The sequence below is a fragment of the Stegodyphus dumicola genome, chromosome 1, assembly GCF_044657685.1.
Source record: "Stegodyphus dumicola isolate Sdum_Otavi_A_Nest chromosome 1, ASM4465768v1".
NCBI lineage: Eukaryota > Metazoa > Arthropoda > Arachnida > Araneae > Eresidae > Stegodyphus > Stegodyphus dumicola.
In genome coordinates this window covers 10,411,623-10,435,425 of record NC_140768.1, presented here as the reverse complement: position 1 = coordinate 10,435,425, position 23,803 = coordinate 10,411,623, and the positions used below count along the sequence as shown (strand labels likewise).

The window sequence follows — 23,803 nt, the reverse complement described above, 5'->3', positions numbered from 1 at the left end:
CGTGCAGTCTTCTGGCCACGGTAAAACGCGATATCGGTCGTCCAGTCGCCTGTGTCGTGTGTCTAGCGATTTCTCCCGCTGTCTGCCGCCTGTTTCTTCTGGCCTGTAAGGCAATATACCGGTCATCTGCGGGTGTGGTTCCTTGTGGACGACCACTGCTAAACCCCCGGATAGCTGTTCCTGTAGTTTGAAATTGTCTCCAAAGTCGTGAAACGATGCTGTGAGGAATTCCGAACTCTGCAGCCACACTTCTCACACTGCGGCCTTCCTCCAACTTCCCAATGATTCGACCTCGGGTAAAAGCATCCAAAAGTCGTCTAACAGATTGATTATTCGCCATTTCTCGCTGAGGCAGCAACTCGGTGTGATTTTAACTGCTATACGGCGTGCAATCTCTTTGCCAGAAATACTGATCTTACACCGACAACATGCTTTATACTACTCAGACACTCCCCCATTACGTCTACCTGCATATCTGCACATGTGCTACCGTACATCACCTTACTTAATCTCCTGATTGGTCTTTCTGCCCGCTGTGCCTCTTCGTTCAGCTGATATGCTTAGTTTTCGACTTCGTCCTTAATTTTTGCACACCAGTGTATGTTCTCTTGAGAGCAACCGTGTCTAGTTCTCGTAATACCACACCACCACGTCCAGTGAATTAAATTCTTTGCACACTCTTAAATTAAAAAGTTTTAGCGCTAGAATATTATTAAGCAGATATTATTTCGAATTTTTAATTTTCTGTGGTTCTTATATCGAGAAACTTAAGTGCTATAAGGTATCAGTATCAGTAGTGGGCGTAGCCTGACCCGCCTAAACAAACAAGTTGGTCTTATGGTCATGACAGGCCACGCCCATTTCAACATACGAAAAAATGAAACCTAAAATATCTAAATAAAAATAGTCATGTGTTAATAATAATTATAAAATAAAAGTAAAGAAAAAGAAAAAATACAAACATTTAGACAAGAGCAAACACCAAAGATAAAAGCAAACAAGGAAAAAAAACGCGAACAACAAACACAAACAATGGTAAAAACAAATTAGTAAAATAGACCAAATAGCGATGACAATAAAAAACAAAAAATCATACACTGATTCCCACTGCCCGGCGCTCACCGTCAATAATTTTCATCTCAGGTTTACATAACTGTGCAAAATCTTTATAGTATAAAAAGAGATTTTCAAAATCAATATTTTTATTGTTTCTTAAGCTATTAAAGTAGGGACAAACCTCTAGGAAATGCTTAGCATCACCAAACAGACCACATAGTTTACACTTATCGTCATTCTGTATCTTAAACCTAGCGAAGTATCCCGGGAAACGCCCATGTCCGGTCAGAAACTGGTTAAGCCAAAACGATTGAAGATAATAACAACTGACAACAACTGACTTTTTCTTAGTCAGTTGTAAGTGTTTCAAATATCAAGTTTTCCTTTCAGAAGTATTCCACTGTAACTGCCATTGCTTAAAGTAGTACGAATAAATAACTTTTGTTGTTATTTGTTTTTAACCCTGAACATAGGACGTCCCTGAAACACTCCCTAAGGCAGCCTCTTTTGCGAGCACATCCGCTCTCTCATTACCGAATATTCCGATATGGGCTTTAACCCAGCCAAACTTAATATTAAGGATAGTTTTTGGTAAAGATCTTTAATATCGATAATCAGACCATTATTATTTTCTGCATTATAAAATGCATTTAAACAAGACATGCAATCTGTAAAAATATAAAAATTAGAATTTCTGGCAAAATTACTTTTCAGTATCCATTTAAGAGCATAGAGGACGGCGATGAGCTCGGCTTGATAAACAGAGTTATATTTTTCAAGGCCCAATTTATAGTGATAGATCTCAGTATCAAAATAATGTACAACAAAAGACGAGCCCACCCCGCCCTCATAACCCGATTCATCAGTAAAAATTTGGTATTCCATTAAAAAAGGATCATAAATATTATAATTGATAGAAATACGGTTTGCCGGATGGATCACATGTAAATTTAAGTCCTTTCTGCATGCCTTCGTGATGTCACGGTTAGCACACTCGGCGCGTATTCGAGAGGTCCAGATTCAAGTCCTGGCGAGGATATTGCACATTTTTCATCCTTCTTATTTCAAAATTCCTAATGACTTTACAGTGGCGCCCGAACTAAGGTGGTGAATGATGATTCTCTATCACCAGGATTGGGCGATTGTGTCCCTTGATTCCCAGTCGCCCTTTAAAAGGGGGGAGTATAAAGGGGGAGCCATTTTCTCCCTCCCTTCTGCATGCCTTAGTGGTGTAATGGTTAGCACACTTGGCGTGTATTCGAGAGGTCCAGGCTCGAGTCCCGCCAAGAGCATTGCACATTTTTCATATTTCCTTCTTCAAAATAATCTAATGACTCTACAGTGCACATAAGCATTATTTAGAGGAAGTAAAAACTGATAATAGTATATATACTTTTTCACAAAACCAAATTATTTTGAAAATGAGTTTCACTCAAGGGAAAAGTTAGTCATAATATAAACTCTCAGAAATAATTAATTAAAAAATCTTCTTATAAATGTTCTTCGTTGGGAACAAGTACATGCACAGATATGCAAAATATAAATTCCATTCCTATGTGGATTTCTGAAATTGTTACTTAGGCTAACTCTTAAAAAGTGAAGTCATCCGTCATTACATCAGGAAATGAGCAAAAGTAGCAAAGTTCTGATAACGAGACGGATTCAAAAGTTTTCTAAGCGCACCTTTGTTATAAAAGTCACATTGTTAATAACGGACACTGCAAAGATCTCTCTCTCTCTCTCTCTCTTATTTACTCATTCCGCAGCTGACAAGAGTATCTCATAAAGAGTGGCATGTATCGGAAAATCTCTTGTTCCTAGGAAATAATGTTTTTATTTATAAGACCATGTATCTCAATCTGAAGATGTATCGACAATGTCTAAATGTAATTCTTTTCATGGTTGCCATGGAAACCCCGTAATAAACTATTTTCTTGTCAACTCTCATGAAGCTCACGTTTAATGACGTCATAGACTTAGTCAGTTAATTTAAAGTTGCTTCCGACTGTATAAAAGAACGAAATGGAGGGGAACAAAAATTAGAGAAATGCTTTCTTTGGAAATAGCTTTTCTAATTTAATTTTGAAAATCTATTCCACAGGATATAAATGAATTTTAAGACTTACTTAAGTAAATTCTAAAAATTTATATTTCTTATTTCTTTTAAACTCGAATTATTGCTTAACTGACTTTTGCTGGCAACACGAAAAATAACGCATACGACAAACAAACACTCACCTCTGTATTGCTCTACAGTTTCGAAAATACAGAAGGAGTTAACGCGTTTTTAGAGTACTTGCGCTAAAGGAATAAAAATAATGTTACGAGTTTTGTATTTAGTTAGGTATTTTTAGTTAGAATTATAATTTAAATCGTTTTATTTGCCCCGCCCCCGGCAATGCAACGCGTGACGAGCATGGACCTTATAAGAAATAGACTAACCCAGTGGGCGGGGCGTGCGTTACACACATGTCGGGAAGAGAGAGTAGGGACGATTTAGTTTATCGTAACATTGAAACATATGGCGTTTGTATCACATAACTCTTTTTAATTGTTAAATGTGATACGTTGTATAAATGATGAGATAATAAAAATCACAGTTTTTGCTAATAAGATTTTACATATCTCATGAAACCACTTTTTAGTGCATTTTGAGTATTTTTTTCTTTTACTGCATTTTGAGCATAAGCGTAATTCTTGTCTAAACATCATTACTTTGATAAAACGGTAAAAAGTCTAAACAAAAAATTTATGAATTTACTTTTGCCTACAAATAAAGTAAAATTAAGTAAGATTGATAGTACATGATGCTATGAAACAAATAAGGTAAAATTAAACAAGATTTGGTAATTGTTTTTTTAATTTTATGAACATTTTCAGGCAGTAGTAGCAAATATTTATCATTTCAAATGTTTATAGAAACCAAGCATTGTTTTATTTATTTTTTCTGTTTTTAAATTATTATGGTATTAAAAGATGATCATTTATGACAATATTAATAACTCATAAAATTCGGAGCATAAACTTTTCTGAGTGTAATGAAAAATTTAAAAAAAAATTCGCAGTAAATAAAAAAATCTTATGCGGAACTAGAAATAAATTTTTAAAAAATAATTACGATAAAATACAAGATATTATATGTCCAATCTTAAATTTTTATTAATGCGCCTAAAGTACCCTTGTAATTTTATATACCTGTAAATACTTTAAGCAGAATGACTATACATCCATAAATACATATGTATGAAAGTAAACAATTTAGGATATTTGTTGCATTGAAAAATTCGCTTACTTCACTTTTTATTTCAAATATTTGTGAAAACAAGATTATATCTATTTATCTATTAATGTAAATACACACACCTATATATATATATTTAGAGTGAGAGAGGGAGAGAAACAGATAATATGGTTTATTTATGGTTAAATAAAATTAATTTAGTAAATCTGCTTCGAATATTTTCTCTCTGTTTAGATTCATTGTAACATGCAACTGCATGATGCATTCTGATTTTTAAATATTGAAATATCACTGCTTTAATTAATTTAATCAGGTGGTTTTTATCTGGCTCATCATCATAAATATGGTCTTGAAGAGAAGGAAATATATGTGTTCCTATGCTATTTAAGACTTTTAGAGTCATGAAATTTATAATATTTTTTTAATTCAATTTAAACTCCTTTTCAGTCTGCCTAAAAATTATTTCTGCATTTTTGCAGATCATTCGGACGTCACTGGAAGGAGAAGTCAAACTTTTACATCTAGATTTATAATATTTGAAACCTAGCAAACCATCATATGGTTCTGTTGAAACTAAAGCTGAGAAACAGATATTACATTTTACTTTATAAGCTAAGCTTTTAACAACAAAACCAGCTATATAAGATGTATACTTTTCGTTCTTAAATATTCTTATTTTTGATTAGTTATAATGCTAGGAATTAAAATTTACCAATAATTTAAAAAAGCAGAAAAAAATTATAAATTTTAAAGAAAAACTTTCAAAAATTCATTTTTAGGCATTTTAGTATTTAGCTATAATTTAGTATTAGTTATAGTTTTAGTAATTGTAAGAGAAAATTACTTGGTTGAATTTTTCGTTAGTTCAGATTTAAATATTATTTTCTAAAAAAGAAGTTACAAATTCGCTTACATCATAGGAAAAGCTAAAAATATATACAAGCCTGAAAGCATGCAACAGCTTTATAATTATTTAGAACGTTAATTATGCTTGAAAAACAAAGTATTTAAAAAGCAATCTCAGTGTCAAAAATAAAAATATTTAAAAATTATTACTTGTGAAATGAGGCACTACCACCAGCTTTTTCGTGACAATTGTACTCGCTGCAATAGCCAACCATTGCTAACTTCTGGAAGTCGTCCCTACTCCTCCGGATGTGATCAAGGTGACAGCCGGGAACGCGCCCGACAAGGGAGAAAACGCAATTGGGTTAGTCTATTTCTTCTAAGGTCCATGGTGACGAGTATTTAAGAGAAAGCTACGCCGAAAAAGTAAAAATGGAGGAGGACGTGCATTTAACATTGAATAAAAGTTTATCTCGGTAATTTATATTTAATTTGAATAAATGTAATTGACAACTATGTTAGCTGTAACCGTAATTCTACTCTTTTACTTTCCAGAAATCTCGAGAAGCAGTAATTATTAGAATCACACGCGACCGATTTAAAAGTTATAAAAAGACGGAAAGAGACATCTCAGATGAGTTTTTAGATCCACAGGGCAATCCGAAAAACTCACTCATTGGCATTGGTTCAGCTGAGTTTTTGTTGTTTACTTAGCTGCTGCAGTTTTGTTGATCGGATTACCTTTTTCTACGCTGTGGATTGCATTCTATCTCACGTTTTAGTATTTTTAAAGTATAGCTAATGATTATATTGCGTGATACTGTGATATTGTGCGAATATCTTCGAGGGCAAATTCCAGCATTTTGTTATATTGCTTTTGATAAGAATGAATTTTATTAACCTGTTATCGGATTTGCGCATTCAATCTATTACGAACCCGTACGCATGCAACAATTGTTAGTATTCTGCAATAAACAAGTTTGACAACAGATTATGAGCGTCTGATACCTTGGGCCCACCAGCGGCCGAGCGGTAAAGTCGCTGAACACTGGTAGTTCAGTCCGAGGTTCGAATCCCGCGAACGGGCTGGCTGCATGGGTGTTTTCGTGGTTTTCCCCATGTGTAACGTGTATACGAGCCAATTACCCTTAGAAAGTCCTCCACGAAGGCATCCCTTCCCTTAGGCAGATAGCCCTAGTGTGCTTTGCCATAATTAAATACACCAACACCAACGTCTGATACCTTGAAATTTATTCTTCGTTCGAAATGTCGCATGTGAGCAAACTGCTGATCGAAGGATAAGCTTTTGGCGTTTCCCAAGACATACACAATTTGAAAGCGTTCTCAGACATATAGTGTTTAAGTTTTAAATACACAACAAGCAGCAATTTTAATCGAAAAGAAGAAATATATGATGTGGACACTAAATGCCTTCCTTGTACAGCCTATTAAATATACACATTTTTTGCTGCACTTAAACTTACTTCCTCGAATTATTCTATCTTAATTAACCGATCTTGCAAGGCAAGTTAAAAATGACACCAAAAACTGTAAATTTTGAAATTAAGTATCTTGGTATATTTTTGTCGTGCGGAAGTCAAACTTCTTCTTATTAACGTTTTACACACGAGTGTAAAGTTTTGTCAAATGCACACTACCCGACAGTGAAAATGGAACATCAAGAAAGAGGGCCAGAAAGTGATGAAACTCGGCAAACAGAGAGAGGGAGAGAGACAGCAACGAACAATAAGCGATCTGTAGTTCGAAACGATATGCATAATACAGAGTGAGAACAGTGTTGTCTTCTCCTCTGAAACGGTGTCAGGACATCTGGGTGCCTGCGCCGAAGGTCCTACCCCGGATCGAAATTTTGAGCTGCTCTTAATTGTGAGACATAACAGATCACATTAAAACCCGAAAAATGAAAAAAAAAAAACTTAGAAGAATTAGAATTTTGTATGTACTTGAAAAATAAGTACTTAATTGTTGAGAGTTGTGCATCATGGAAAACATTCGAGCTGGTGACTAATAAGAAGTGGTAGTCAAATAGTTACAGTAACAACATGACAAGGCGCCAAATTTATGGTGACTTAATTAAGTGGGTGGTGGTGTGGTGGTGTATTTAATTATGGCAAAGCACACTGGGGCTATCTGCCTAAGGGGAGGGATGCCTTCGTGGAGGACTTTCTAAGGGAAACTGGCTCTTATACACGTTACACATGGGGAAAACCACGAAAACACCCCTGCAGCCAGCCCGTTCGCGGGATTCGAACTTTAATTAAGTGGGAATAATTTACAACACTGGTAAAACAAGAGAGAGAATTACTACCGAGAATATATAATTATTACGCATATAGGGGTATATAACATTTTTATAATTTTTTTTTTTATTTTAAGAATTGTACACTATTAATTAGTGTTTTTCAAGAAGATTTCCTCAAATAAGTTAAACAGAATAAACATTTTATGAATAGAATTATCTGCAGCCTGAATATCATTCATTATAGCTGAGTTTTTTGGATAATATTAACAATGGGAAAAACCTCTGAACATATTACACTGTTACGAAATGCACAGGCGCCATGAGATGGCTTCCCCGCAAAGCAGTTTTAGGGTTGCCATAAAATGGCAAGGAAAGGCAGTGTTGCCACATTTGTCGAGAAATCGCCCATTTGGAGACAAAATCGGCGATATACCATGGATGGATGGAGAACCTTCTGGAACGAATTCTTACCGGTTTAGCCCAGAATGTTCTCGAGCACAAGCCGAAAGCTATATAAACCCTGCTGGTCCGTAGTCAGTCAGTGTATGTGCCTCATCTAGCGAGCTGATAGTCAGTCACTGAACGAGTGTCTCGAAGTCTAGCGCCGAGTGGGTCGTCGAGTGCATCGAAGAGTCTCTTAGTGTATCGCGAATTAGTGCATCGTCGAGTTTTATCTTAGACTGTGCTGAGTCGAGAGCTACACTCTTGTGTATCGTCGAATGCATCGCGAGTTGCAGCGTGGAGAGTCTCGAGAGTACATGGAGTTCCGAGAACGACCAAGCAGAGTCGGGAGCTGTACTCTGGTGCTTTGCAGTGAAGCTGTCTCCACCGTTATTACCTGACAGTTTGAAGGTTGTGTCGCTGAACGTGTCAGCGTGTTTATAACAGTTCGACGACTGTAAAAGTGATTTTGGAGCTGTCTGATTAAATATTGGTAAATAAAGTGTGTTTCAATACTTCATCAAGTAGTATTGTCATTATTCACTCCAAATCCTCACGATCCCCGTACGAATGTGAAAGAAGAAAATAAAGTAACAATATATTTCTTTAACTAACTTGAATATATCTGAGAGAGCATTTATACCTGATTCTTTAGTTTTATTTTGTTTTTTACATCGTTAAAGTCTTGGGATTTTGTGGGCTATTCTTAACAGTGTTAACACCTTGGGTGATGTTTGCATAAGAAATTCCAGGAGTGACCTGGGCGGATTTTACATTATTAACTTTCATACTGTTATTGCTAATATTCTGAACTAGTTTCGGAAGCTTTGGATAACCCCTGTAGTTTGCTGTATGTCCTGTTTCCCAGCAGTTGCAGCACTTAACAACGCTAGCTTCTTAGCTGAACAGTCTGAAGTTTTGTGTGGGCCTTCGCATTATACACAGCGTGGATTAAATTTACAGGAGCCAGAATGGTGGTGGAAGTGTTCGTAATTGTGACACTACACAACACCCCCTCTCACTTTATATTCAACAATTTCAACGTAAAACAACATAAAGTATGTAATATCATAAACCTTTTCATCACCTTAACATTATCAAGCTGAATTTGGAAGAGAGGCATTGGTGCAAGCGACCTGAGTCGGTGCATTTGTGCAACTTTTCTTACTTTGAATCCTAAGTTCAAAAGTTCATCTTTAACTTCGTCTGTTGAACAGTCAATTGGTAGGCCTCTAATAATTATTTTAATGGGCTTGTCCATCTTTTTTTGAATAATATAATGTTCGACATTTTTAGCCTCAAGATAATTTGGTGATTCCTGTATAATCATCACTAGTTTTAGGAGAAATTTTAAGAAAGTCACCACTGACTTTCCCTGCAAAATTACATTTTGTATCTTCACGCAGTTGTTTAAGAAAGTCTGAGTATTTACAGACTGACTTGGCCATAATAGGCTTAATCTTAGGTTCAGTAACTTTGACTGCATCAGTATATTACTCAGGATGATACTCAGGTGAAGGATTACGTTATTCAATATTGGATGGCTCTAAGTACCGTTGATTATCACAAGGCGAGAAACATACATTTATGCAGATTCTTCATTACTTAATTTCTCTAAATGTAAAACAGGGTGTTAATATTTGTTGGCAACAATTTGAAAAGTGAAACGAACACTTGAATCTTTCAACGCAAAATGCCAAAACGAAATTGGGCTAAAAATTCAAATTTACCCATATGCAGCTAAAAATGTACTTTGCGTCCGAAGTTTACCATATAAATTCCATATTTTTATATCCGAACGACTTTCAAAGGCATGAAAGGTAGCCAAGACAAAGCCAATAATCACACTAAAACTGCCGGTGCATTCTTTGATAAAATAAAGGCGGCTAATGATTGCATGTATAAAATCCTTTCGTTCTGTTCCAACGAAGCCTCTTGATCTTTCACTTATTGATTGTTGTCTTTAACCTGCTGATACCAACTCTTTCGAAATGCCAATTTATTATAATCGATGGATTTGGGGAAATAGTTGAAGAAAAATGCAAAGAAAAACTCCTGAAGCCTTTTATGAAAACCCTTTCTGACATAAAAAGCGTGATCCAGAATCAATCTTCTGCTCTACCTTATTTTTCTAGTAAAGGTAGCTTTTTCTCAGCGTCACCTTCAGTTATCAGGCAGATTATGCGTAAGTGAATTGTAAGAGAGCTGTAAGTAAGTGAATAACACAAGTGACTACGATGAACGTGACGATCAAATATTACACAGGAACTCTGAAAATATGTGAACAGCACATATGATGTACATTAATATACCCAGTCTATATTGTTCAGTATAATGCATCTGATAAACTTCTTATATCCAAATTACCACTGACTTCTAGAGTAAACATTCTCTATAAATACAGAATCACGATGCATAAAACATTGCTAAAATCCTCACTTAGCACAAAGTCCTCATAGGATCTCTTGGTGTCCGCCGATAACATCGCGGCAAAAACATCGCGGACGAAAACGTCGCGGAGAAAACAACGCAAGGCAAAAACGTCGTGGTACAAAATATCGTGGGAGAAAGCATCGCAAAGAGAAAACATCGCAGTTCTAAAACATCGTGGTACAAAACATCGTCGTCGAAAATAATGAGGTTCAAAAACTTCGCAGTTTAAAAACATCGTCGTCGAAAATATCGTGGTAAAAAATAAAGTATCTGCAAATCATCGCATGACAACTTCGCAGACATGCTTTTTTCAGGTTTTAATAATTGTAAAAGGATGTTCCCATGATGATTTGTGAGCGCAAGATGTAAAGAAGGATATTTTTTATTTTCACATTTTTTTATTAACCAATAAATTTTTGCTGAAAAAGTAAGAAGGAAACTTAAGCATAAAAAATTAAATGCAAATTATAGGTTATACTTTTCATGAAAAATTATCAGTAAAAACTTCATAAAAATGATTTATTAATGGCATTTGTTAGTTAACTATGTCGGTTTAAAATTCTATTAATTCTATACGTTGCATTAATTTTCTATGCTTAAGTTTCATTCTTATTTTCTCAGCAAAAATTTATTAGTTAATAAAAAGTATGAAAGTAAAAATTATCCTTCTTTACATCTTGCGATCACAAATCAATATGGGAATATCCATTTACAGTTATTAAAGCCTGAAAGAAGCACGTCTGCAATGTTATCGTCATGCGATGATTTGTAGATACTTTATTTTTTACCACGATATTTTCGACGACGATGTTTTTGAACTGCGAAGTTTTTGAACCGCTTTATTTTCGACGACGATGTTTTGTACCACGATGTTTTAGAACTGCGATGTTTTCTCTTTGCGATGTTTTCTCCCACGATATTTTGTACCACGACGTTTTTGCCTTGCGTTGTTTTCTCCGCGAAGTTTTCGTCCGCGATGTTTTTGCCGCGATGTTTTCGGCTGTAACCGATCTCTTTAATAATCAGAGGTCTCAAATACCCATCTTCCAAAGTAACTTTATGAATTCCGCTACAAATTTTAATATTCCTTAGAGATTTTTGGCTGAGCCTAGCGACAATAGAATGCTCCATCAATTGAGCACAATTGTTGATTGTCGTATAACAGGCGATGAAGCGTGTCAGCTGGTGGTAAGTAAGTAAGTAAATGTACCTTAGTTAATTTTTTACCTTCTTGTCTAGCATTTCGGATGAGTAATAAGACTAATATTTGGATTGGATTGGATTGGATTATTGTAATTTGGCACAAAACCTGTCAAGGTTATCTGCGCCAGACAAATGGTAACAATGCAATTAGTCATTTGTAAAAACTTCCAGCTTAAGTAAAAAGAGACAGATTACAGTCTATGATAAAAGCTGATATCTTTTAAAAAAACAGGTTAAAGTCTATTATAAAAGCCAATATCTTTTAAAAACAGAAACAAATTACGATGATGTGCTTTTCCAATTAAATTTCCCAAGTCCAGTTCTGAACAATTAAAATGTTTTTGGCGAAAATAATTAAAACTCTGGCATTCCACCAAGATATGATGGATTGTCAGATCTGCATTGCAGTTTGGGCAGCTGGGATTCTCTTCTCCCTTCAGAAGATACTCATGGGTCAGGCGACAATGGCCAATTCTCAGTCGAGTCAAGAGGACATCCTCCCTTCTATTACCCATACATGGCCAGTATCCAATGGTGGGTTTTACATTTCTCAGCTTGTTATATACATTGTCATCCCATTGCTTCTGCCATTTGCTGAGGATTTTGCTTTTGACAAACCCTTTGATGTCTGCTAGTGGAATCTGAAGATTGTACATTGTGGTTGCAGTTTTAGCTGCAATATCTGCCAATTCATTCCCCTTAATGGCAACGTGTCCAGGGATCCACGAATATAGAATCTGGTATCCCCGAATTTTTAAATGATGATTCAACTTTAGGATTCTGATTGCAACTGGATGAGTACATTGAGCATGATTTTTCAATGACATTAAGGCACTCATGGAATCTGTGTAGATAATAAATTTTATGTACTTTTGTTTTGAAAGGTAAGTCAAAGCCAGATGGATTGCAGTAAGCTCAGAAGTAAGCACACAGCAAACTGTAAGTAATCGAACCCCTACTATTGTTTTTTCTGTGACGAAAGCCAACATGATCCTGGGATTTTGATCCGTCTGTATATAGAGGGATATATTTCCTATATTTGTTTCTATGTTGAAAAAAAAATCTGCTTGTAGATGATTTCATTAGTTTGTGATTTGTTCCAGTGTCGAAAAGTATCCAGAGACTAATATTTGGAGTTTCAAACAAGCACAGCTAAACAGACAAATGAACAAGTCATATAAAAAAATGTTTAAACTCAATTCCTACTTAGATCAAAAAAGAAAAAATTATATTTTAGTTACTTTTTATTAAAATTATTAAAATGTTTTCGTTTCCAATTTATGAAGATGATGGTGGGTTATAGTTTTCCATTCTATAACCTCTTGTAATGCTTCATTATTGCAAGGAATCTTTCCAGTGAGTTTCGAGCAGTCCAGTTCTTCAATTAATATTCCGTCTAATGATTTCAGACGACTCAATGCGACATATGATTGACCTGTAAGGATCCTGTAAGTTTTACAAACGTTTATTTTATTTTAAAACTGTACTATCACTTCTTATTTTCTACTTCCGGCCAGAATTAAATGCTTTAACTTGTTTATGCAAATTGTCTTGCTAACGCCCAAGTACTTAAGTTGTGGCTTTTTGTCAAAGAGAGAGAGACAAGGAGTTTTAGGAAGCAAGCCGCTTGCCACTGCAGTTTTACGAGTTTTCACTCGGTTGCTGGTTGCCTTTAAGGCCAGAGGTTTAGCCCTCTTGATATTTGCAAACGTATTGTAGTTTCAGCAGCTCGGCGTACTTCATACGTACCCTTTTAAATAAAGGCCAGTCTTAGTGCTAGGCATTTGTATACTAATTCAAAGTTAGCTTTTAGTTAGAGTTTTAGTTAGTAGTTTTATATTCTTACGTTCAGACCACAAGTGGTTGGTCTCTGTATTCCGAAGTTCGGAAGTATCTGTAAAGTATTGAAAATAAAGGGTTTCGTATACCCTTCCTGCTTGTGTCGCCTGTTATACACAAATCTTGAACATAGCTTGAGTAAGCTCCCTGTTCTTATTCAGGACGCACCATGCTCTCAAAGCAAATCAAGAGAAACACAAGTCCTGACAGACCTGCTACGAAGAGGTTTCGTCCTACATATATTACTGCATAATCTACAGTACTATTTATTTATTTTAATAAAAAAGAGCATTTTAAAGGGTTATATTTTAAACATTTATTATTATCACGTTAAGATAGAAATATGAGGAGAATCTTCGCTACATAATGGGACATTACATCCGCTTCATCCAACTCTATAAAACTACAATTCTTTAATTCCATACACTTTAAAAATCTTTAGAACTCTATCTTACTGTTGCCACTTATTTTTGTTAAATATTACAATCCCATTGATCACTGTCATGGGCTATTATTTATAAGTTGTTATAAAATTATTACAGCACGTGAGAATTCCTAATAAACGGTCATTATTTGTATATCTTATAGTATATTTAATAAAAACAGCATGTCTTTAGTTCCGATAAACAGGAATCAATAAGTAGGAATTGACTTTAATATGTAAAAAACTTTATTAACATCAAGTGTCATCCACTAAAAGTTTTAAAAAAATGTATTTTAACTTGAGTGGATGAATAAAAAGCATTTTATTGGCGATTGAAAACTTGAACAAGATATAGGAAGAGTGTGAGCTAATAGTAGGAATTTAAGAAAAGAAAACTCAAAATTTTATTACATTTTCAATACATCTTTTTACTCAAATATTTATACCTTGTCCCACATATATTTATAGATTCAGTTATGAATATGTCTTCAATGAAGCAAAAGCAATACGATGGTACTGGTGAGTCGTACTGAAATCTGAAGTGAGAGTAGAATAGTGTTAATCTTATTTTCATCAATTCTAACCCAAAACATGCTAATATATTTTTCAGCACCACTTTTCTCTGTTGATAGTTAAGTCTCTCAAAACATACATATTTTAAATTCTCACGATTCTTAATACTTCTAGATTCGAGTTCACAACTACCGATTTAAATCCTAGGGAAAGCAAGTGGAAATTCTTTTGTGATTCGCTCAAGTAGCAGGGGGTAAAATTCAGCTTATTTATCCACGATTTCATTTGCGTTTCCTTTAAAGTGCCGTCGTACCCTTTTAATCAAAGTAGTGCCTCAACTACAGGAGGGTTTTAATCAAAGGCTGTCTCAAACAGTCTCAGGAATATTCACCGCCGACTCTAATGATACGAAGAAACTATTACTTTTCTTCCTTTCCCCAGAATCATTTTCATTGTCATTTCAACAATTCGAAATTTCACGTTCTTTTATTCATATAAATATTTGAATGGCGACAGAGCTTTAATATTACGAATACTTATTGTTACATAATGCACGCAAATTTCGTTCACTAGGTTCAACATATCAAAGAATTTTTTTTCCATGAATCAACTTTTCTATATTGCTTAAAGTAACGGGTGGCCATAATTAAACTAACAGTGCTCACAGTGTTCTGTAGCGCGATCTATTTGCGAGAATGACGCCACATTTTGTAGGAAGATTAAACAAGACGGGGGACGAAGGATTCTGCGAAAAAAGAATAGTTTCAAAATTCCCCCCGCTAGAGGAATATTTGGCGCTGTGTAATAGAAAATAGAGTGTTAAGAAATACAAATCAATACGAAAATTGCCTTTTATTTTGCATTCAAATGAGGTTCAATGTGGCTGCCGTTGTTGTGGACCACATATTGCATTCTGTGCACAGTATGCACACAGCAGAAAGTAACATGTCTGCAGGAATCTCCCGTACAGTCCGTTTTATGTTATCCTTCAACGCAGCCAGGTCCTGGACCACTCCTTGATAGACCTTGGACTTAAGGTAACCCCATAGCAAGAAGTCGCATGGTGTAAGATCAGGCGACCGAGGTGGCCATGCAGTTGGAAAGTAGCGGATAATGACTCTCTCTGTTGTGAATTTCTGTCGTAGCATCTGTTGCACCCGTACAGCAACGTGTGGAGGGGCTCCATCTTGCATGAAAAGAATTTCCCCCAGGCATTGTCTTTGCTGAAGTGCCGGAATGACAAAGCTGTTCAACATGTGGCGATATTTCTCTCCGGTAACAGAACAGGTTTCCGGTCCTGTCGGGGTAATGTTCTCATAGAAGAATGGACCTGCGATAAATTCCGCTGTGAACCCACACCAAACAGTTACCTTTGGTGAATGTAAGGGAATTGCTGTGATTGCATGTGGTGATTTGTCATCCCAAGTTCGGCAGTTCTGGGTATTCACAGTTCCATTCAGGTAAAAGTGGGCCTCGTCTCTCCATAAGATCATCCATCACGGCCAAGCATCATCCACCTCCATTCTGGCAATAAAGGTGAGAGCAAAAGTCAATCGCTTATCATGGTCGGGGTACAGTAACTCCTGTACACGGCTGATCTTGTACGGATAGAAGTTGATAATCTTTCCTAAGATTTTCCATACCGTACTGTAAGGCATATCCATATTCCATAAGGCATATCCATAATAAAAGGTAATTTTATTCCGTATTAATTTGCATTTGTTAACACTCTATTTTCTATTGCACAGCGCCAAATATTCCCCTAGCGGGGACTTTTGGAACTAGTTTTATTTCGCGGAATCCTTCGTTCCCCGGCTTGTTTAATCTTCCTACAAAATGTGGCGTCATTCTCGCAAATAGATCGCGCTACAGAACACTGTGAGCACTGTCAGTTTAATTATGGCCACCAGGTAGAACATTTCTGAAAATATTTTATAGTTTTTAAGGTAGCAAACTTTTATTTGAATTTTTACTAAACAGTTATAGGCTGTATTAATTGGCGCTGAGATTCTATTACTTCTCAAGTACTTTCATTCTCTTTAGAATTCTTTAGAAACTTCGGTTCAATGGTTGCATTAACATTAGCAAAAATTTTATTTACTTTATTAATTTATTAGGCCTTTAGGCTAATAAATTTTTTGTGATAAAATAATAAACGATTAATTTCGTTTTGCCATTTTGCTTAAAAACTTTAAATGTCTGTTCACTTCCAAAACTGTTGCCACCAAATATTAAAGCTCTGTATTATATTGTACCAAATATTAAAGCTCTGCATGAATGTATGCATGTTTCTTGCATTATGATAATACAACGGTAAATAGAACCATCCGATTTTGAATAACGTACTTCTCCACCCAAATATGGGCACCTGGAATCTCAAATTTGGAATTCTTTTTATTATCTTTTCCATATTTTGTAACACATTTATGAGTTTTTGATTATGAAACTCAACGATTTCAACGCGAGCAATAGCAACGCTCTACGGGAGAGGAAAAAAAGCCTTTTTATCTCCAGCGCGCTGTGTAACGGAAACTCTAAAGATATTACTCTTTTAAATTATTTTGTGATATTGCTGTTGAATTGAACTTTATGGTTTAAGTGAAACGAACATGATATTTAATAAATAAAGGTAATACACAAAACGTTAAAGAAAAAGGCTTCTTTGGGCGTAATATAAAATCTGAAAGCTTTCAGATTTTTTTAATTATCTTTAGAATTTATGAATAGTTTCAAACAAAAGGATAGCTCGATACCAGTCTAGTTTGCTCTGAAGCCAATTAACACAAGCTTTTAGGTACAATAAAATCCCACATGCAAATTAGTTAAAATATAAATAAACGTAGAGTTCTTGAGTTAAGTCTATGACAGCTTTTTCCTGCACGTTTCCTGTGCTACGTTTCCCTCCTCTTTGAAATAATTTATCGGCTTTAACTTACACAAGCCATTTTTGTTTCTCATATACTTTTAGGACCAACTCAAGGTTATTGCAAAGCATATTACTTCATATTTCAAATTTAATTAAATTTGATCCTCTGTTCTAAATGTTCTGCCAGTAGCAGAGTTAATTTCTGATACATCCTTTACTTCCTTAAACGATATAAAGGACGTATTCCATTTCCGAAAAATTTCGGGTGTCATGTTTTAACGAAAATATCCGTTTTGCGACCGCTCTCAAATCCATTTGAACGATGTTTTGCTTGGTATTTTAACGTACGGACAGAATAAAGGACTTCTTCCAAAACGAATTGCCAAATGGATTCAGAAGTTTTGTTTCGTGACGTCTGTACGTACGTGCGTAAGTACGTATGCATCTCACATAACTCAAAAACGAATAGTTTTTAGAACGTTGACATTTTGCATATGGGACTGAAATTATATTAACTACAGTTTTTAATTTTTAGTTATATTCGCCGAACAACGCGCACCCAGTTCTTCATGAAGAAACCTATAAGATACTATAAGGTATTTCTCTTGCCTTCTGGCATGCCTTCGTGGTGTAATGGTCAGCACACTGGGCGCGTATTCGAGAGGTCAGAGGTTCGAGTCTCGGCGAAGGCAATGCTCATTTCTCATGTCTCCTGTTTCGAAATAATGTCTAATGTCTCTACAATACATATGCAATGCTCTTATATTTTGAGGTCATTTTCTAGAGTCATTAGGTTAACTGGAAGCAGACAAGATGAAAAATAAGCAATCGCCTTCGCCGGGAATTGAACCACGGACCTCTGGAATACTGGCCCAGCGTGCTACCGTTACACCACGAAGGCACGCTAGGGAAGCGGGGGAAATACCTTATAATTTATTTGAACATTTGTCCTAGCCTTTCGAACAATGATAGAGTAAATATTCCGGCAAAGAAGGTGGATTATATTCACTGCAGAAAAGTTCCAAAAGAATGCTATTGTGCACTTTCACCCTGAATTAATTTGTGGAATTAAGGGTTAGTCATTTTTTCTTTTTGTAGTCAAATGAAGCCGATATTTTGAAGTGAAAATCGAAGGCTTTAGTTGAAATACATTCAGTACTGAATCTGGCTTCCGCGAAAGAAACAAGCATAGTGCTGGTATCAAATGCAGAAGGTCCTTCATTTTGCGAAAGAAAATGGAAATCTTGCTGCGGCTGTTTGGTTTTGGTGAATGATGGAACTGATAATGATTATTTATTTATGGATTAAAAATAAAATGATGATGAAGATGAAACAAAATTCGATTAAACACCTGAAGATATAACGGAAGACGAACGGGACGAACTCTTCATGTTATCCGATAATGATATTCTTAATTTCATAAGGTATTTTATTTCTTTCAAATATGCAGCATTTTGGTGTATGGAAAAATCTATTTTCCTTATTTTTAAGTTATCATTTTTATATCCGGTGTATACTTTTATTTTTATATCCGGCGTATACTTATATTTTTATATCCGGTGTATACTTTTTTTTAATATCCGGCGTATACTTGTATTTTTATATCCGGTGTATACTTTTATTTTTATATCCGGCGTATACTTATATTTTTATATCCGGCGTATATAGTATATATATAAATTTTGGTCCTATATTTTTGTATTAAAAGTGCGAGTTATAGGCCGAAATATACGGTATGTATATATATATATACACCGACTCTGTTACCCGAGTCGATGAGCTCATTTTTTTTAATTTTATGTGTTGGTAAATTGTGCATTTTTTCCTTTAAAAGTGATTGAATCATGGTGTGTTTATGTTTCGGTGAAAGTTTTTATGCCTTTACTTAATACTTTATTTTCTTAAACCAGAAGTTGACTTGACGTCTAACTAGGTCGCCATTTGTTTACATTTGAAACTCTTAGCAGAACACTGAATTAAGTACCAACTTCAGTGTCTTTTTGCCAACTGGAACCAAAAGTTAACTTTCAATTTTTCGCGCCGAAAAATCTGTTGTTCCTGGCAAAAGTGCTCATTTTTGCCTAGAAACGATAATTTTAATTGTAAAAATACTTTTAACTGTTTTTTAGCTGTAGTTGGTGTTTTATGTTTTTCTGTATGTTACAATTTTTAATGACCATGTTTTGAGGTTTTATGTATTTTTAGCTTTCCGAGAAGTGAGAACTGAATTGATGGAATATGTGAAATATATCTGTACTGAAATTAAAGGAAATAGTTTAAATGAAGTTCAGTAAAAAATGTATACAATTTAATAGACCGTACAAGGAAGTCACGTGATGCCCATATGAGATTTTTTTTATTTTGCGTAATGTCAGATTGATTGACTGGCTGATAAATAGATTTTTTTCAGACCTCCAATTTGAAACCGCATTTCCTATAGAAAGGGCGATAAGTCTTCTAAAAATCTTTGCGATTCAAGTCGATTCGCACTTTAAAGTGTATTGTAGAATGGTACAATTTTAATTACTATCTGTGATGTTCGGTGTCGTAAGATACGTCAAGGGGAGTCTGTCATTTGGTTGATCAAGTGACTGACAAAACATGCGAGACCTCTTTGTCTACTTACCTTAGAAAAAATGTCTTCCTAGAAGATTTCCTGTTGTAAAATGCCTCATATTCACTCAACAAGTAGAAAACGTATGACGACCCACATCACCAACTTAATCTGGAGCGAAATATCTCTAAATTCGACGCTGGTCTTACTCAATCAACTAAATGTGTCATGTATACCAACTAACCAAGAACGTTCGTGCGGTTTTCGTCACTCATTAAAAACGGCCAACGAAATTCTTAAACAACCCTTTTATTCTTCGAAATAATTACCATTAACTTCAATTATGTATGCCCAATGAGACACAAGCCTATAAATGCCGTTTTTGAAACTTTCCTTTTTTCTGGAGTCAAAAAATTGTGATATAACCTTTGTGACATCGTCCCATTTTCGGAATTGCTGTTCCGGCAAGTGTATATCCATGATCAAAAACAGGTAATAATTCGACGGATGGCTAAGACAGAACATCTCAGCCCAATTTTCTGATCATCTCTTTGGTCGCTTTTGCCGTATGAGGTCTGGAATTGTCGTGGAGGAGGAAAACTCCTCTTCTGTTGGCCAGTGCTGGCTGCTTCTAGTGCCGTGCAGCTGAAATTTTTGGCAATCGTGACGAGGAGATCTCGCCTTTTATGGTTTTCTCGCATTCTAGATATTCAAAGAGGACTATTCCATTGTTGGTCCACCAAACATACAGCATTACCTTCTTTTGGTGAATGTCCGTGTTAGCGACCAGTGACACCAAACCAGAAGTCGACCAATGGTGTTTCATTTTCCGATTATCAAACGTGATCCATTTTTCGTCACATGTCCAGGAACAAGGCCATGTTATTTGCGAGACTGCAACAACAAGCAGATGTTCAGTCGCTGGAATTTCTTTCCCTCGGAGAGGACATGAGGAATCAACTTGCCTAGTTTCCATGTCATGCCAAACGTATGAAGATGTGATCGTATGATTTCGTTAGATACTTATGCAACCTATATGCAAGCTTCTGGCAAGTTCGATGAGGATTCTGCTTGATTCCCTCCTCCAGCTGGACTTTGTAGAGGGTGGATAGGCGAACAAAACACGCCTTGTCTTCGAGGCTCTCGTCTCCGGAAGAAAATCGGCTGAAACACTTTTGAGCAGCTTATTCACTCACTGACGTCCTTGAAGAGGCAGAATATATTCTTATAGCGGCCTCTGCAGCTTTATTTCCTAATTTGCACTCATAAAGCAAAGCAGGCCTAAAAATCTCTTTTTCTAACAACATGTTCTTTCAAAGATTGCGCTTCGTACATGACCTATAGCGAAACGTGCGATGCACTGAACAACTCTCTACTGAATAAGGTTTGAAAAGAATATATATAACATCATCAGAATCAATTTGACCGCACAAACGCGCCAAACTGTTCTCAAAGCCCACATGAACTTCCTTGGTTACTTGGTATTTATGAACCAAGGTTTACGGATAAAGCATATCAAGTTGTGGAAGTATTTTTCAAGCAGCGTTCATTTTCGAAAAGAATGCGAGTAGAACTCTTCCTTATCTGAACTCTGATTATTCTAAACTCCAGATATGCAGGCATTTTGTTCTTTTTCGAGACGAATAAAAATCGGATTTTTTATTAATTTCCTTACGTATTTTTAAAATGTTGCAAGATAAAGTTAGATAAAGTTGAATGTTGCAAGATAAAGTATACATCTTGTAAGTTAAAATATTGCAGGCTTTCATTTCAAATAGCACTTTTTGTATTATTTGGAAAACCGTGGTTTGAATCCCAACAAGAGCATCTCTGATATTTTCCTTATCTTAATTCAAAAATACCTAATGTCTGTGCACCTAATCTCCAAGTATGAGGATTCGGAATTAACGGTTTGCAATAGCTGGAGCGGTCCTATCTTCGGGTGTTAAAAATTTGAATTATTATCTAAAAGAAAACATCCAGAGAGATAAGAACCCATCTCCGTAATGGCCTGACTAATATTTTTTTTTAGTCCTGTCCCTCTTACTGAAAAAAATAAAAAGGCTTAATCTTTTACACATTGTTTATTTTCATGAAATCCGTTACAGGAGCACCTGAGTTTTAATTCAGAAACTAAACACTAGATTTCTAAATAAAATACATAATTATTTTTATTTAAGGGAAAATAATAAATTAATATGGATGACTAATATAAACAAATCAGACACTCAACCGATTTCGTGCTTAAAGTTCGATTTTTCCATACAGCGATTACCAAAAATGGCCACTGAATTCGAATATTTTATTGGATTAGAAATTTCTAAAGGTCATTCAGTTATTTTTCTAAATATAATATAAATAAGCAAAATATCATGCCGCTCTTATCCGACTAATAACATGATTCCATTACTACTGTCTAGAATTCATAACTTAAATAGACTAAAATTGCAGTTAGCATCCACAAGAATGTATCGTTTAATTTCATATCGTGAACAAGCAGAATAAATATTTAAAAAAGATAATAATCTGAATGTTTTCAGATTTTATATTGCACTCAAAGGAGATTTTACCTTATATTACCTTTATTTATTAAATATAGCGAACCATAAAATTCAACTCAACAGCATTATCACAAAATAATTAAAAAAGATCATAGCTTTAGAATTTTCGATACACAGTCTCACGCGCTGGATATAAAAATGCTTTTTTTCGTACAGTTCTGCCATTGATCGCTTTGAAATCCCTGAGTTTCTTAATCAAAAACTCATAAATTCTTTCCAAAATATAAGAAAGATAATAAAACAAATTTCAGATTCCAAATTTGGGCCCGTATTCGGGAGGAGACGTATGTTATTCAAAATTGGATGGCTCTAGGTACCGATGTTTTATCACAGTGCGAGAAACATCTTCTTTATATATATAAGCGGCCAGAGTGTGTGTCACCGATAGTTTATTGTTGCCACTCGGAAAAATGAGCGCGGAAATTAACGTTTCTGAAGTTTTTAATTAATATCTCGGCCGAATAAAATCATACGAAGATGAGAACGGTATCGATGGTTTCGGAGAAATTTTTGGAATCCGAGGATACACGTCTCGAATTTCAACTCGGCGCCGTTCCGTAGATATTCGAGAAAAAAAGAATTTGGCCAATGGGGTGAAGTTGCCACGGCACAGGGTTGCCATTTTAATTGAGACGTAGACAATTTCCTGTAAAACTTGCCATTGCTATGACTATCAATAAGTCTCAGAGTCAAACGCTTAAGCATGTTGCCATTTTTTTACCTGAGCCTGCATTAGGACACGGTCAACTTTATGTTGCCTGTTCAAGAGTTTGTGAAAGAACGAACGTAAAATTAAAAATAATGGATGGTCCTCTGCAAGGCAAGCTTAAAAATGATGGAAAGATTTACACAAGAAATGTTGTGTACAAAGAGATCTTTGACATGTGAATTAGCATTTTATTATTTAAATCCCCTTTATTTATTGAGATGTGGCTCTTAAGAAATGTACCGCCAGTGATTTCTTTCATTGCACTCTACTTTAAGAGATTAAAGGGGAAACCCCGTGGAGCAGTAAGCAAAGAGGCGTCCTCGCCGCCTGCCCTGGGTAATTCAGTTTAAATTAGCAGACACCTTTGCACAAATCGTTTTAATTACAATTTATAATATCTAGAACAGCGGTCATTTCGTATGGCCGCCGAGCTTTCTAGTACATATATATGCAGATTATACTTCACTATTTAATTTCTTTAACTATAATACAGGGCTCTAATATTTTATGGCAAGAATTTGAGAAGAGAAACCCCGTTTAGAGTGAAATGCCACAAAATGGCAAAACGAAATTAATACCCTTTGGGCTACAAATCTGATTAAATCTGTAAAATTTGTGTAATAACAATTCATTCTCTATATAGTGCCATCTGTATTTTCTCTCATTTATGCTAAATCATTATCTGAAGAAAAAATAGAGGCAGCTTAGAGCTCAATCTAAATTTCCTCGTGAGTTCTGAAACATTAGGATATTTTTCCAGTCATGATATCTAATTTGATTTTCACACTATTTAGTTGCTTGTATACGATACGAAATAAGATATTTAAATACTTTTGATATAATATGCTATTCTA

At 35.3% G+C, this 23,803-nt stretch overlaps 1 protein-coding gene and 1 non-coding gene across 7 annotated transcripts in view; both read right to left on the bottom strand.

Moving 5' to 3' along the window:
- The window catches only part of LOC118186077 (dopamine D2-like receptor), a 766,047-nt gene that overhangs the window by 606,254 nt on the left and 135,990 nt on the right, over positions 1-23,803 (bottom strand). The window contains exon 1 of one of the 6 annotated variants that reach the window (XM_085812746.1): positions 5,354-5,666. The exons of the other annotated variants lie outside the window; for them this stretch is intronic. The gene's annotated coding sequence lies outside the window, so the exon portion shown is untranslated. Of the gene's footprint in view, positions 1-5,353; positions 5,667-23,803 lie in introns of those variants that run through there. 6 annotated transcript variants of the gene reach the window in all.
- On the bottom strand, positions 17,955-18,026 carry TRNAT-AGU (transfer RNA threonine (anticodon AGU)). The gene has a single exon. It is a non-coding gene; the product is annotated as a tRNA-Thr (tRNA).